The 14,869-nt window shown below is 39.6% G+C and overlaps 1 long non-coding RNA gene across 1 annotated transcript; it reads right to left on the bottom strand.

Annotated features, from left to right (window-relative positions):
- Window positions 1-3,605: 3,605 nt before the first annotated feature.
- On the bottom strand, window positions 3,606-4,801 carry LOC129739723 (uncharacterized). Its single transcript, XR_008735950.1, has 3 exons — window positions 4,186-4,801; window positions 3,886-4,131; window positions 3,606-3,814 (listed from the first exon to the last, which is right to left on the bottom strand). It is a non-coding gene; the product is annotated as an uncharacterized LOC129739723 (long non-coding RNA).
- Window positions 4,802-14,869: the final 10,068 nt, after the last annotated feature.

Below are 14,869 nucleotides of genomic sequence, written 5' to 3'. Positions count from 1 at the left end.
TTTCAGATAGGGTAAAGGACCCTGAGACAACGGCTTAAGGAAGCGTTTTTCATTATTTCAATAGAATTGCCTTCCACGTTGGTTTAAAACTGATGTTTAGTAATTGAACTATATTTCTAATACTGTTTTATGAAACTATGAAGGAAAAATATCAATTCATTACGTACTTTTTAGTCAATTTATGATTTATTTTCCTCATTCAAGTTCCTTCATTGTCGTACCAGGTTCCGAATTCCGTCGTACAAGGAGACCGAAATTGTCTCAATTTATTAGACCCTCTTCAGAAATACATTTAAAATTTTGCGGTTGCGATTCATGCAATTGGCATTAGCTTACATCGAACGGATTAACCGCACAGGATAACAGCAGAAGTTCTTTCAAGTAACCAGTCGCAATAAGCCATGAAACTACACAGTAAACGAAAATTACCGAGTTCGGTAATTTTTTTACCGAAATTCTAACATGTGTAAATCGGTAAACCGTTCGGTAATTTTTTCATGGCAGAGATGTGACAGCTGTCAAATGTTACAGCCTTTTTCGGTAAAAAAATACCGTAACTCGGCTGATCATTATTTTTATTTATTTACATAGTATTCCGTCTTACGACATAACTTGACGAACATAATTCCTAAAATTCACTCGGTTCATAGCAACCGTTCTCCAATTTCTCGGGCACCCCACGTTCGCCAGATCACGCTCCACTTGGTCTAACCACCTCGCTCGTTGCGCCCCCGCTCGTCTTGTTCCTACCGGATTCGTAGCGAACACCTGTTTTGCAGGACAGTCGTCCGGCATTCTCGCAACATGTCCCGCCCAGCGTATCCGGCCAGCCTTCACCACCTTCTGGATACTGGGTTCGCCGTAGAGTCGCGCGAGCTCGTGGTTCATCCTTCGCCTCCACACTCCGTTCTCCTGTACGCCGCCAAAGATGGTTCTTAACACTCGTCGCTCGAATACTCCGAGTGTACGCAGGTCCTCCTCGAGCAATATCCATGTCTCGTGCCCGTAGAGAACAACCGGTCTAATGAGCGTCATATACAGGTTACACTTCGTGCGAGGGCTAAGTCTTCTCGACCGCAGTTGCTTGTGGAGTCCATAGTAGGCACGACTTCCGCTGATAATTCGCCTCCGGATCTCACGGCTGGTGTCATTGTCTGCGGTCACCAGTGAGCCGAGATAGACAAAGTCTTCGACTATCTCCAGCTCGTCGCCGTCGATCGTGACCTTGTTATTACTGGACAAGCGGGTTCGGTCGGTCTCGGATCCGCAGGCCAGCATGTACTTCGTCTTGGACGTATTAATCATCAACCCAATCCTTCCTGCTTCGCGTTTCAGTTTGCGGTAGATCTCCTCCACCGCCGCAGATGATCTGCCGACTATATCAATGTCATCGGCAAAGCAGATAAGTTGACTGGATCTGTTGAAAATCGTGCCCCGCATTTCGCCCACCGTTCGTCGAATAACGCCTTCTAGCGCCACGTTGAACATCATGCAGGATAGACCATCACCTTGTCGAAGCCCCCTGCGCGATTCGAATGAACTCGACAATTCACCCGAAATCCGCACACAGCACTGCGTTCCATCCATCGTCGCCTTGATCAGTCTGATCAGCTTCCCGGAAAAGCCGTTCTCGTCCATGATTTTCCATAGCTCGTTACGGTCGATCGTGTCGTATGCGGCTTTGAAGTCGATGAATAGATGATGCGTAGGGACTTGGTGTTCACGGCATTTTTGGAGGATTTGCCGTAATGTGAATATCTGGTCCGTCGTAGACCGTCCCTCCATGAAGCCGGCCTGATGACTTCCCACGAATCTGTTTGCTTGTGGCGTTAGGCGGCGGAGTAGGATTCGGGTCAACACTTTGTAGGCGGCATTGAGGACAGTGATCGCTCGGTAGTTCTCACAGTCCAATTTGTCGCCCTTCTTGTAGATGGGGCATATTACCCGCTCCTTCCACTCCTCCGGTAGCTGTTCAATGTCCCAGATCCGGATTATCAACCGGTGTAGGCAATCGGCCAACCTGTCCGGGCCCATTTTGATGAGTTCCGCTGCGATGCCATCCTTTCCAGCCGACTTGTTTCTATTCAGCTGGCGAATGGCTTCCTTAACTTCACTCATCGTTGGGAGTGGCTCGTCTTCGTCGTTGGCTACGCCGGCGATGTACCTTCCCCCACCGTCTTGATCTCCTGCATGTGCGCCGTTCAGGTGTTCATCGAAGTGCTGCTTCCACCTTTTGATCACCTCACGATTGTCCGTCAGGATACCCCCGTCCTTATCCCGGCACATTTCGGCTTGCGGCACGAAGCCTTTGCGGGATGCGTTGAGTTTCTGATAGAACTTTCGTGTTTCTTGGGAACGATGCAGCTGCTCCAGCTCCTCGAGCTCCTCCTCCTCCAGGCGGCGCTTTTTCTCCTGGAAAAGTCGGACTCGCTGCCTCTTCCGCTGTCGGTGATTTTCCACATTTCGACGGGTGCCTCTTTGCACTACTGCCGCCCGCGCGGCATTCTCTTCGTCCATCACCCTCCTACACTCCTCGTCGAACCAGTCGTTCCGTCAAGATCGCTCCACATAACCGATGACGTTCTCCGCAGCACTGTTGATGGCTGTTTTGATGGTATCCCAACAGTCCTCGAGAGGGGCTTCGTCAAGCTCGCCCTCTGCCGGCAGCGCTGCTTCGACCGATTGCGCGTAGTCTGCCGCGACCTCAGGTTGCTTCAGTCGCGCGATATTTAACCGAGGCGGGCGCCGGTTTCGCGTGTTGTTCACTACGGAGAGTTTTGGGCGCATCTTCACCATCACCAGATAATGGTCCGACTCGATGTTGGCGCCCCGACAAGATCTGACGTCGATGATGTCCGAGAAGTGCCGGCTGTCGATCAAAACGTGGTCGATCTGTGATTGAGTTTGGTACGGTGATCTCCAGGTGTACTTGTGTGGGAGGCGGTGCTGAAAAAAGGTACTACGTTAGGCCATTCGTTTGGAGGCGGCGAAATCGATAAGTCTGAGGCCGTTTTCGTTGGTCAGCTGGTGCGCACTGAACCTTCCAATTGTCGGTTTGAATTCCTCCTCCTGGCCGACCTGAGCATTGAAATCCCCGATGACGATCTTGATATCATGTTTTGGGCAACGGTCGTATTCACGCTCCAGCTGCGCGTAAAATTCGTCTTTGTCGTCACCGGTACTTCCGAGGTGAGGGCTGTGCACGTTGATGATGCTGATGTTGAAGAACCGGCCCTTGATTCTCAACCGGCACATTCGTGAGTTGATCGGCCACCACCCGATATAGAAATATATTTTTGTTTATATCGATAAAAAAGACTACTTGGAATTTAACTTATCGTTAATTTTAGAGTAATATAGGCCCTTTTTGAAAATGAACCATAATATTGCCATGGAAAAAATAAAACTTTGGGTAAAATTCAAAAAAAGGAATTTTGAAAGAAAATTCATTTTTTTGAATAAAAATTACAATTTTGTTTGTGGTTTTGAAAATAAAAGATTGATTTGTAATGATTCAATGTATTTCATATAAATTAAATAAATAATGTTAGTTGATATTTTCAGATTTACATTATTATACAAATGATATTTCTATTTATGTTTCTTTATTTATTACCATTGAAAACGGGGTTTCACTTCCAGTCCGCCTGGCTTGGGAGCAACACAATGGAAAACCGCCGATGCTGCTAGTAGAAAGGCCAACTCTGGAAGCAGCTTTTCGTTCTTGACTTTCAAGAGTCAGCAATCTAGAATTACCGTCCTTGCATGCCAGATCGACGGAATAAGTCCTATGGAGTTGGAGGTCGAGGTCTATCTGGAAAATAAATGATATTCATGGTCATTTAACTAAACTTGCTTTCAATTTTTATTTAAAAACTAACTAACCTTCCATGCAACAAATATGCGGGTAAAAGAGAACCAGTCGTTCTTTCTACCGCTCTAAAAGCCGGACTGTATTCCGCCACGCACCCACCAAGAATATGCGCCCCTTCGCGCCGGCTTCCGAACACTTCCAAACCGGAAAATTTTTCACAGCAACTTCTGCTACAATGAATTCCATTTTCGTAGCGGCGTGTTTCAAATGCTTCCATTTTCCAATCCTGAATATTTGATTATCGGTACCGGGGTTCTCTGCAAGTAAAATAAACTTATAAGATTGAAAAAAATCAAGTTTCAGAATCTTACCGATGACTGGCCCAGAAAAAACAGTTGTCCGGCTTTGTGCCACAAAGCTCGTCGGTCATCTTATTATTGCTTTTGTTCAGTCGGGTGTTCAAATTTTTTGATATTTTTTTTTCTTTTTGTCATTCTCAACTTATCGTTTACACGTATAATGCATAAAACCGAATTTTGGTTTCAAATTAAACCAAATTTCATTTGTAAGTGATAAAAAATGTGTGTGCATAAATAACAAAATTTTGTTATTGATCACATTCGATTTTTCTGTGAAAGTTATCAAAAAATCTGCATTAAAAATATCAAATAAAATAACAAAACGTTTTGTTGAAACCATCCCCCATTCTTTTTCTGCGTGTTGCACCGTGGGACCAGTTGATTTTGTCGACGAGCCGTGACAGTCGCTGGACGTTCTGTTGACGATGAACCAATGTACGACCACAGCTGATTACGGCTTGGATTCCACACGGCTTTCCCGTTTTCGTTCTGGTTGCCGTATCGCCACGGGAGTCGCCCAATGTTGCACACTTCGGTGGCCATGCTTCCGGTTGCTGGGGCCTCACAATTTTTTGCGCTCGTGAATCGTGAGCGCTCCAGTCAAAGCACCACTCTCCTCCAATTTTGCCAAAAAACTGACCCCCGGAAACATCGATGACAGGACCAGATATTTTTCTTTTTTTTCCGTTTTTCGTAGACTGTGGGCTGTCGGGTTTTTCTTTTTAAAGTTCGATACAGTGGGCCAAATCTGGTCGAACAAGTTGATTTGTTTTTGATTAGGGTTGGGTTTCTAATTGTATTTTTGCTCAAATCACACCATAATAAAAGTACTAAAAATCAACTGTAACACAACATTGCTGCTTTGGTAGAAATTTTCATGGATTGTGACAGAAATCCATGAAAATTTCAAAACCACGCCACAAGGAGTTCGAGGGAAAGAATGGATCGACTACATTCCGAGCATACCTCGGAAGCGTAACACCTACTGCAGAGGTGTCTGAAACTTAATACATAAAACATAAACACATCATAATAAACTCAAAGCCAACGAATCTTGGCAAAAATATCTTCACGCCAACGAATTATGGCAAAGATTAAACTAAAACTAAAGACGAAACTCAACGCCAACATATCTTGGCAAATTATGTCGATCTATACCAGCAGACCTGGCAAAAATTTCCTCGAATCCTGTACCAAACGACTAAAAAACTTTCACCCAAGCAGCAAAACAAGCATTTAAAATCATGTAGCCATTGAAGAGAATAATGGCTGTGATTTTACAGTGAGGACTAAACAGAACTAAAAGCAACAGTTATCTCAGGAAAAGAGGGATTTAATCCTCTTAGTTACCAAGGGCCCGGAATAGAGGTTATACCGCGCCTCCAGATCGCGTTCCTTTTGATTTTTCCTTGGAAACCCCCTTGATAACTGTGCGTGCTGTATTTTAGTTCCAATAAATAATTAAAGTTGATTTTAATTGACAACAATAACGAATAAATAACACAAAAATTATGATAAAACAATAATATTGTGTGATATATGAGATGAGCAATAATGAACAGTACAATTATCGAAAACTAAAAAAAGCATGATAGTTGTACGTGGACGCTAAGTCCCTAAAATTCTCGAACTAGTAAAAGTGGTTCGATTTAGTTGGGCGCCATTTGTAATGGGAGGTTTCTATGGTCGTCGCCACAAATGAAAACAACGAAAACATAATTTAAAAATTTTCTAATGGCCACATTTTATTCACCCACCCAAGCTCCCGACTATTCTAGTCAATTTGTTTTGGAGTGTAGTTTTGCATGTTCCACTTACGGTTCTGTCTGCCTCGTGGTTGCCCCCGAAGCGCTCGACGGCCTGGCCATGATGCTGCTGGTGTTGTTGTTGCTGCTGGTGTTGTTGTTGCTGCTGCTGGCACCAATTGCGACGCACCGAATTGTCGTGCCGGATGTTGTTGTTCTGCTGCTGGTGCTGCACTTACCACACAGCCGGAGGTGTGGCTGACATCGAACCGATGGCGCGCACGACATTGCCGTGTCGGATGTTGTTGCCGAATTCGTTTTTCTGCTGCTGGAGTTACCGCAAAAGATACTCCGCCCTGGCGGAACGGACCGTTCTCTTTGCACCGATTGAGTGGAGCTACAGCTGCCGGATCTCTTGCACCGTGGGACCAGTTGATTTTGTCGACGAGCCGTGATAGTCGCTGGACGTTCTGTTGACGATGAACCAATGTACGACCACAGCTGATTACGGCTTGGATTCCACACGGCTTTCCCGTTTTCGTTCTGGTTGCCGTATCGCCACGGGAGTCGCCCAATGTTGCACACTTCGGTGGCCATGCTTCCGGTTGCTGGGGCCTCACAATTTTTTGCGCTCGTGAATCGTGAGCGCTCCAGTCAAAGCACCACTCTCCTCCAATTTTGCCAAAAAACTGACCCCCGGAAACATCGATGACAGGACCAGATATTTTTCTTTTTTTCCGTTTTTCGTGGACTGTGGGCTGTCGGGTTTTTCTTTTTAAAGTTCGATACAGTGGGCCAAATCTGGTCGAACAAGTTGATTTGTTTTTGATTAGGGTTGGGTTTCTAATTGTATTTTTGCTCAAATCACACCATAATAAAAGTACTAAAAATCAACTGTAACAATTACCGAATAACCGGTATTGTTGAACCGAAATGTCTGCAATTATTACCGATAGGCCGGTTATGTTTAACCGAAGCTAGTAAATATGTACCGAACAACCGGTAGATTTTACCGAAATACCTAAAATTATTACCGAAAAAACTGTAATTACATTTGAAATATCTTTAAATTTTACCGAAAAACCGTAATTTTTTTTACCGAAAAACTGTAAAAGCTCGATAATATTTACCGAAAAACCGGTAATTTTTAACGAAATATCGGTAGTTTTTACCGAAATTTCTGTAAATATTACCGAAATTGTAAAATTTTCGGTAATTTCTAACGAAATCCGTAATACGTTCGGTAAATTCAGCATATGATGCAAAGCGCATAACGCGAGATGATTCGAGTTTTCAGAGGATACTTCAAGCAAGAAATTTCAATTCTAAGGAATCATATGGTCGTTAGAGACTCAGTCAAATCGATGTTTGTGCGTAAAGTGCAAGTGTCTTCTGGAAAAAATGTTTAAGCCCGTGTCCCCTCACGTTGAACGCCGTGCGATATTAATACACCGCTTTAGGCAAAAACATCGATCCGACCTTCTATGTCCATCCGTGTTCCTCAGAATTGAGATTTCTTGCTTGAAGTGTCTTCGGGATACTCGAACCCTCTTGTGTTATGCGCTGTGCATCATAAGCTGAAATTATCGAACGTTTTACGGGTTTCAGTCAAAATTACCGAAAGTTTTGCAGTTTTCAGTTTACCTCATATAACTTTTTTGCTTATCCATATTCGACATAAAGTTCACTAACAGTCGTGAGAATTTTCAGAAGAGAAGAAAAGAAAATACATGATGAATTTATTGAAGATTTATTTATTTGAGAATTACTTATTGCAAAGACTGCAATCAACCGTGTTGGTCTGTAAATGAAACAATGTTAAGAAACATTAATTACACATTATTAAAAATAATTCAAAAGAGAGTTCACTCACCTGAATGCTGCATTCATTTACCCCTTTCTTTTCCTGACTTTCCGGTACCGGTCCGTTAGTACGGTGATCCCAGAAAAAGCAGAAATGCAGCGGGATCAAGCTCGACTCAGTGGGGCACTTCTGCGACTCTACGATGTCGCTTTTGCTGCAACTAAGACGGTTCCCGATGGAGCTGATTTTAGTAGTAATGGTACGACGATTTTATTGCTTCCAGGTCCAACTACCGCCCAGCGACAAAATTGCGTTTCCCGAAACAATACAATTTTCTATTTCACACAAACACTATGTTTACAACGGGCGAAGCAAAAGTTTTTAAAATGGCTCGCGCGCGCATACGACAAAATGAATCTTTTCTATTTCACTTTTCATTTTCTACATGACGTTTATCAGAGTGAGACAGTTGCGCTTACAGCTGCCAGAAAAAAATACATCAAAATTTGACTTTTGTGCTGACAGCGACACTGATTTACAGTTTTCGGTGTTTTTTTTACCGAAAATTTTTTGCAAAGCGTTTTGTTTACATAAAAATAAACGAACATCGGTAAATCAAAACTCGATTTACCGAACTCGGTAAAAACAAGACGTCAGATTGGTGGATTACCGAAAATTTTCGAATTACAGAACTAGTTCTGTAAAATAAATTACCGAACTCGGTAATTTTCGTTTACTGTGTAGGATAGCTTTATTGTAAACAGGTCTACCATTGCTTGGCTAATGCATCTGCAGGCAGCAAAATATTATACCTTCTATTCAATTATACCGAAATTGTCTCAAACTATTGTCATTGAAGTTGAAATCCAAAGTTTTCGCGCTGGTGATCGGCAACCTTGCCAACCAGCGACGTTGTGAAATATATAAAAAATATCATTACTGGCAACGCTTGTGTAAAGTAATAACCAGCGTGCCTATACAGCTACGGGTGGTTGCATATTGAGCAAAAGTAGGCAAGGAGTACCAAAAGTTTCTCATTGGTGGGAAGTGGAAACTCAGCGCTTTTTGACAGCGAATTGTTCGCCTACCATGCCTACGATTACGATTGCCTGTCACAAGATGGACGATTCCGTGTATTCACGCAGAGTAAACTTGAATTTTGGAACTAATTAAATCTGACATTGATTGAAAACATTCATTTTGAATCCAACTCCTGTTTTCTTTGAATCAATGAATTATAGTTTTCATTCAAAAGAATAATTTTTGAAAGAAAGAATAATTTTTTTGAATTGAATAATTTTAGACTTTGATTTCAAACAAATTCTTTGATTCAAAAGAAATTTGTTCAATTGCATTTTTCTTTAGAAACAAAGTAAATTTTCTTTCATCCAAAGAAAAATGTTTTAAACGGAAAAGAATAATTTTTTGAAACAAAAACTTCAAACTTAGAAGATAATTTGGATTGACTTGCAAGAAGAACAGAAAACCGAAAAATCGAATAAAGTTCGGCCGCTCGATTTAAAAATCAAACCAGTGAATCGGTGTAAGCTATAAATAAGGAGGATTCAAGATGCAAAGTGGTAAGTGTAAGTTAATAAATAGTGAATATTTAAGTGAATTTAAGATTTTCTAAAACGCTTGTATAGTTATAGGAACACGGCCGACGGATAGATTTCCAAGTCTCTCGAACATGGTGAAAAGTAACAGCTCCCCAAATCCCGCGATCGTATTTTTTCGGCCCAATCTTCAACGGCAATCACCATTCGGACCAGCCAGCAGCTGGAGTGGCTTTCGGAAGTTTATTGACCGGCCCTCGGAGAATGCGATACTTTATCAACGATATCAAGGACCCTACTCGGTTATAGTGAACCATAGTGTTTTATGTGTTTGTGAATAAAAAATAATTTAAGAATTTAAATTGTATCTTTTTATTATTCAAACTCCTAATAGAAACTTCGAAACATCAGGGTAAAAATCTCCCAATTGGAATAAATGGAAAATGGTTCAATGAATAAATGCTTTTAAAATCTATATCTAAATTACCTTTGAGCAAAGATAATAACTTTGAATCAAATGAAACTTTGTATCAAAGCATTAATATTTTGAATCAAAGATTTTTTCTTTTGAAAAGATTTTTCAAAAGAAAAAAACCTTGAAACAACGGAAAATACATTGAACCAAAGGATTTTTTATTTATACCAAAACCAAAGGAAAAAATCCTTTGTTTTTGCGGCACTTTCCTTTGAAATAAAAAATCTTTTTTCTGCGTGTTGGTATAAGAACACACCCGAAGCTGTACACGCCCTGATAATAACAAACTGACTTGTCGCCAGTAAATGTCGCCAGCGCTCATTGACGATAACTCCGGTTTGGGGATTCAGCGACAATATTCCTCCCTCATGAGGTTTAGATTGGAAATTTTGCGGTTGCGGTTCATGCAAATGCTATTATTTACTTCGCACGGATCAACCGCGCAGGATAACGGCAAAGTTCGAATGAGATATCAGTCGCAATAAAATGGTCTTGCCAAGAAATCTCAAGGTAGCGTTATTGTAGCTAGGTATCATTGCTTGGCTAAGGCAATTGCAGGCAGCGCAATATTAGACCTTATCACTCAGAAATAAATAAAATATCAAACAGTTATATTTTAGGTATTTTCACATATCTCCCTCTTTACGCACACAGATATTTCTCATGGTGTAGGGTAACGGACCTATTTTGGACCGCTTTGGGAAGTGACTATGCTATTTTCTAAATTAATTAAGTATACGTTACAATTTTTGACTGTTTTATCCGTTCATTACGAAGATCAGGGCTTATTCTATCGAGACATATCGTCGTTTGTTGTAAAATAACAAGATTTAAGCCTAAAAACTCGATTCTTCGATCATTAGACTGGTCGATATTTTGGACCACCAGGTTTCTATTTTGGACCACCCTTTGGACCTATTTTGGACCACCCATAAACCTAATACGTTTTTTTCTAAATTTTCTTTATTCACTACAGCGATCGATACGCAATTATGCGAATGACTCAGTTAATTTTTCTCTTTGTTATCCTTGTGGTCAAGTTTGGTTTGTTCACGTTAATTCATTCCTGAACTAACTTTCTTCAACTTTTGCCTAGCCACTATTTAGGTACACTTGTTTGTTGAATATTTCTTACACCAATCTTTTTTTTCTAAAACTTATTATATTGTAAAACAATAATTTACGAAAAGATTAGCGTAAAAACCGAAATACTCCTCTGTAAAATATTGTGTTTCATGTTCATGTTTTGAAAATCGCGACAGCATCTTGACGAAATTTGTTCTGTAATGTTAAATACTGGTCAGTTTGTTGTTCTTAGGATCTTTAGGATCAATTTTTAGAACGCAATCTTCTTCAGGTGACCCAATGATAAGTAAATGAAGTCTGACATCATCAACTTCGTGACATCGATTGATGCATTTTGATTTCCAAAACCTTAGCAGATTTGGTTTGGCATCAGTTCTGTAGAATACATAGATTTAAAAAAGACAAAAATGTACGAGAATTATTCGATCTCTTAAAAAATTTTAAAGCCGGAGCTTATATTTCGTCTCTTCCATGTAAAAGTATTCTTGGTTATGTAACCAAGAATATTTTTATCTAGAAAATCAACCCTGAATGGTTGTTACTTTTAGACCAAACTGTCAATGGTATTTCATGAAGGAAAAAATAGGTTGAGCCTAAAAAATAACGCGACTTAGTAAAAAAACGGTGCATGTCCACTCCACATTTTTCAAGTTTTTTAACTTCTTTAAGCTGTAACTTCTGACAACTGCTTATCAAACAGTTGCCATTAGTGTGGATTGTTAAATTATTGTGGTTTAAAGCTTTATAGCTTAGCTAGCTTAGCTTGATTGCCTGCTCACATCCACCTTAAATCGTTGAACTTGAAATGCTTTATCAACAAAACTCAATTTATAATGTATGTATATTCCTCCCTCTTTTCAAAACCTTGCTAGATTTAAAATAAATTCCTTTTATAAAATCATCATTACAAGCTTTGCATTTCAAATCCCACGATCGCAGGCGTGGCTCAGTAAAACGAGTTCTACATCGCCAATGGTTGCTACTCCGTGATTGACCGAGGCCACCAATTTTGTTCAAAGGTCAAATGAATGGTGTCTGGGACTGACAGCTCATTCACATTGCCCAAAACTGATGCTCTCTCTTTTAACATCAATAACGGCGCCGGCCACGTCCTAGCAGTCAATAGATAGATTGGAAGAAAGAGAAAGGGATAAAAGAATGATGTCGTGCTTTAGGACCGAGGTCACCTCTGCATCCTAGCAAAATAATTTTGGTTTGGAGTACGGGTATAAGGATTTGATCAGGAGGCACTTTTGACTAGTGCAAATAGCTTTGGTTGTAAACCTTATCTTATATACTTGTGTTGTTTCATTCAATTGAACAAATTACGAGATCTAGAACTTTTAATTTCTTACTGTTTATTTATTTCGATAGAACAAGGTTTTAAAGGTTTTATTAACTCTGTTAAAGTTTGAAAAAATAATAAATTCAAACCTGATCGAATTCAATGAAACTTTAATTCAATTTTAACTGAAAAAATATTTGAATAAACCTTTCTAAACATTATTTAAAAAAACATACTTCAGAAAATTTTCTTATTTTTACTATAACCAAATAAAATGCTATTTTTGTTGCTTCCTAATCTGCTTTACAGCGGAACACAATTTTGACTTGGAGTTCAAGCTGATCAAGAAAAACGAATAGAACAAATATTTCTAAGGTAAGCCCGTCAGGGATCCAACAAACAATGAAAATAAAGCGAGCCTTGAACCTCATTTTCCATGAACTAAATGAATTCTTACAAACCATGGAATAATAAAACCATCACAGTAATTCAACAAAACTCTCAGCTTAGGAAAAAAATATTTAAAGTAAAGTTCCCACGTATGTGGATATAACATTTGTTGATAGGATTAAATTCCTTCTGTTTTCTGTTTCCCGATTTTTACTAAGTAGCACAACATAAACCATAATTAACTCCAAGCAATAAAAAGCTTAAACTGAAATTCCGAGAAACAAATTAAAAACAAAATTGCAACTGACTACCTAAGCAGGTTACGCAAATTAATACATAACCCACTGAACGGATTAAAACGGGTAAAAGAAACATCCTACACAAATAAATAAGTCGCGGGGGAGTCGGACACTCAAACACGTCCTTGCTCGATAAGTGCCGGGCGAACCCGAACTACTTAATATTTTAAATAACTGCAATTATGAAAATAAAACTCAAAATATTGGAATAAAATAGATAACATTAAGATTGTTATCAAAGTATGTTTCCAGATGCGTGAATGAAATGCCGCAAACACACATCGAGCTGGTTGGCCTTCTTTTAACAAAAACTCTAATGGATTATGGAACTATATTCAGGTGTTTGTTTCATTTTCCCCGCACACAAAGTGTACAACTAAAGTTAATGAAAAGAAAGAGTGAAATTGAAAAATGCCATTGGTTTAAAATCCCTGAGAAAATAGAGAAAAAAAAATGCCATCATGGAATATCCTCACCGGGTTTTTCCGTATTCGTCAGAGAAGTTGCCTTTTCGCCACCCAGTGGCTCATGTCAAAAGGTACTCCTGATCTAGGTGCGAGGCGCAAGGTATCCTTCTGGCACAGTCACATACATCACTTCAACACAACACGAAAAATCCCCGATCAGCCAAACAAAACTATAACTTTTCTAGAAAACACAATACGGCAGGACCAAAAACGAGATCGACAGAAAACGCGACCGTTCTCGAGCACAGCTTGCTGCGAGTCCTGTTAAATTATTGTGGTTTAAAACACAAAAAGTAAGTTAAGGCAATAATTGGCTTGGTTTTATGCCGATTGAAGTAAACCCCGTCTAAAGGCGGGTTTGGGCTTTAGCGAGTTGATTAAATAAATATGCCAAAATAATACCAAAATTCCAAATTTTATTTTCAAAAAGTCCTTGAAATAGTGCACAAATTTTTTTTTTTATATCGTCGTACAACGTTTTATTAATTTCATGAGCATTTAACAGCAAGTATAATACCCTGGTTATATTGAGTGGTCCAAAATAAGTCCCTAAGGAATTAAGTAGGACCTATTTTCGACATGGGTCAAATTACTATCAAAACAAGTTTTTTTGTTCGTCGAGCTTGCAAACTACTTTTCAAGTGTTTTTTCATAGCTGTGAACATGTTTGTAGTTGTTAAATTCATCACAGCTATACAAAAAACTTCTTGAAAGTTGTCTCCAATAATGACACGTTCTCCTGAAATGGGCTTGATTTGGCCCAACTGTGAAAATTCAAAACTTTATATTCAATTTTCTCTCCCTTACCTTCTTAATTATATAGAATGTTAAATATGATTAGAATCATAAGAAGTAGCTTAAACTATGTGTGCTCAAAATTTCCATGATTAAAAAGATTTATGAGCGAAATATTGGAAAAGGCTGAAAGGTGGTCCAAAATATGTACCCGGTCCAAAATAAGTCCATTACCCTAATTACTGGGAAATATTTCTGCGATTAAAATTTATGCATTGAGAAATGTTATGGAACGACATCTGGTGGTCAGAAATAAAAGTTTGAACCGTAACGTAAAGGCAAACGCTTAAAGCAGAAATAAACAGAAAAACCAAACGAAAATCGTTTGATTTTCGTTCATGTTCTATGGTCAATGTGCATAATTGACCATAGCATAAAAACATGTGCATTTCACTGGTAATATTACTTGCTGCAATTGAGTCCATCCTTTTTTAAATATGATTCAGATAAATATTTAAAGAGAATGGAATCTGCATGCAGTCAAGTTGAAAGGCATTTAGCAACTGAAGAATCTAGCATGTGCTCATACCCGTTTAGTTGGGACTCAAACGCACAAAGCGTTTGTTTGAACAAAATAATATATATAATTTCTCGGTTATTGGGATTGGGCCTGCTAAAAAGAATAAAGCCTGCTCTTTACTCTTACACAGATTTCCATAAGAATGACAGCTAATCGGAGTGAAATTGGAGTGAAGGCTATTTCTCTCTCTGTTTAACACACGAGAAATTGTATACCGGGACTGCGAGCGCGCCCATCGCCCATTAAATTTTATGCATTGGATCATTACACGCCA

Source organism: Uranotaenia lowii, chromosome 1, assembly GCF_029784155.1.
Source record: "Uranotaenia lowii strain MFRU-FL chromosome 1, ASM2978415v1, whole genome shotgun sequence".
Classification (NCBI taxonomy): domain Eukaryota; kingdom Metazoa; phylum Arthropoda; class Insecta; order Diptera; family Culicidae; genus Uranotaenia; species Uranotaenia lowii.
Note: the sequence above shows the minus strand (reverse complement) of the source record. Positions and strands in the feature narration are given on the sequence as shown.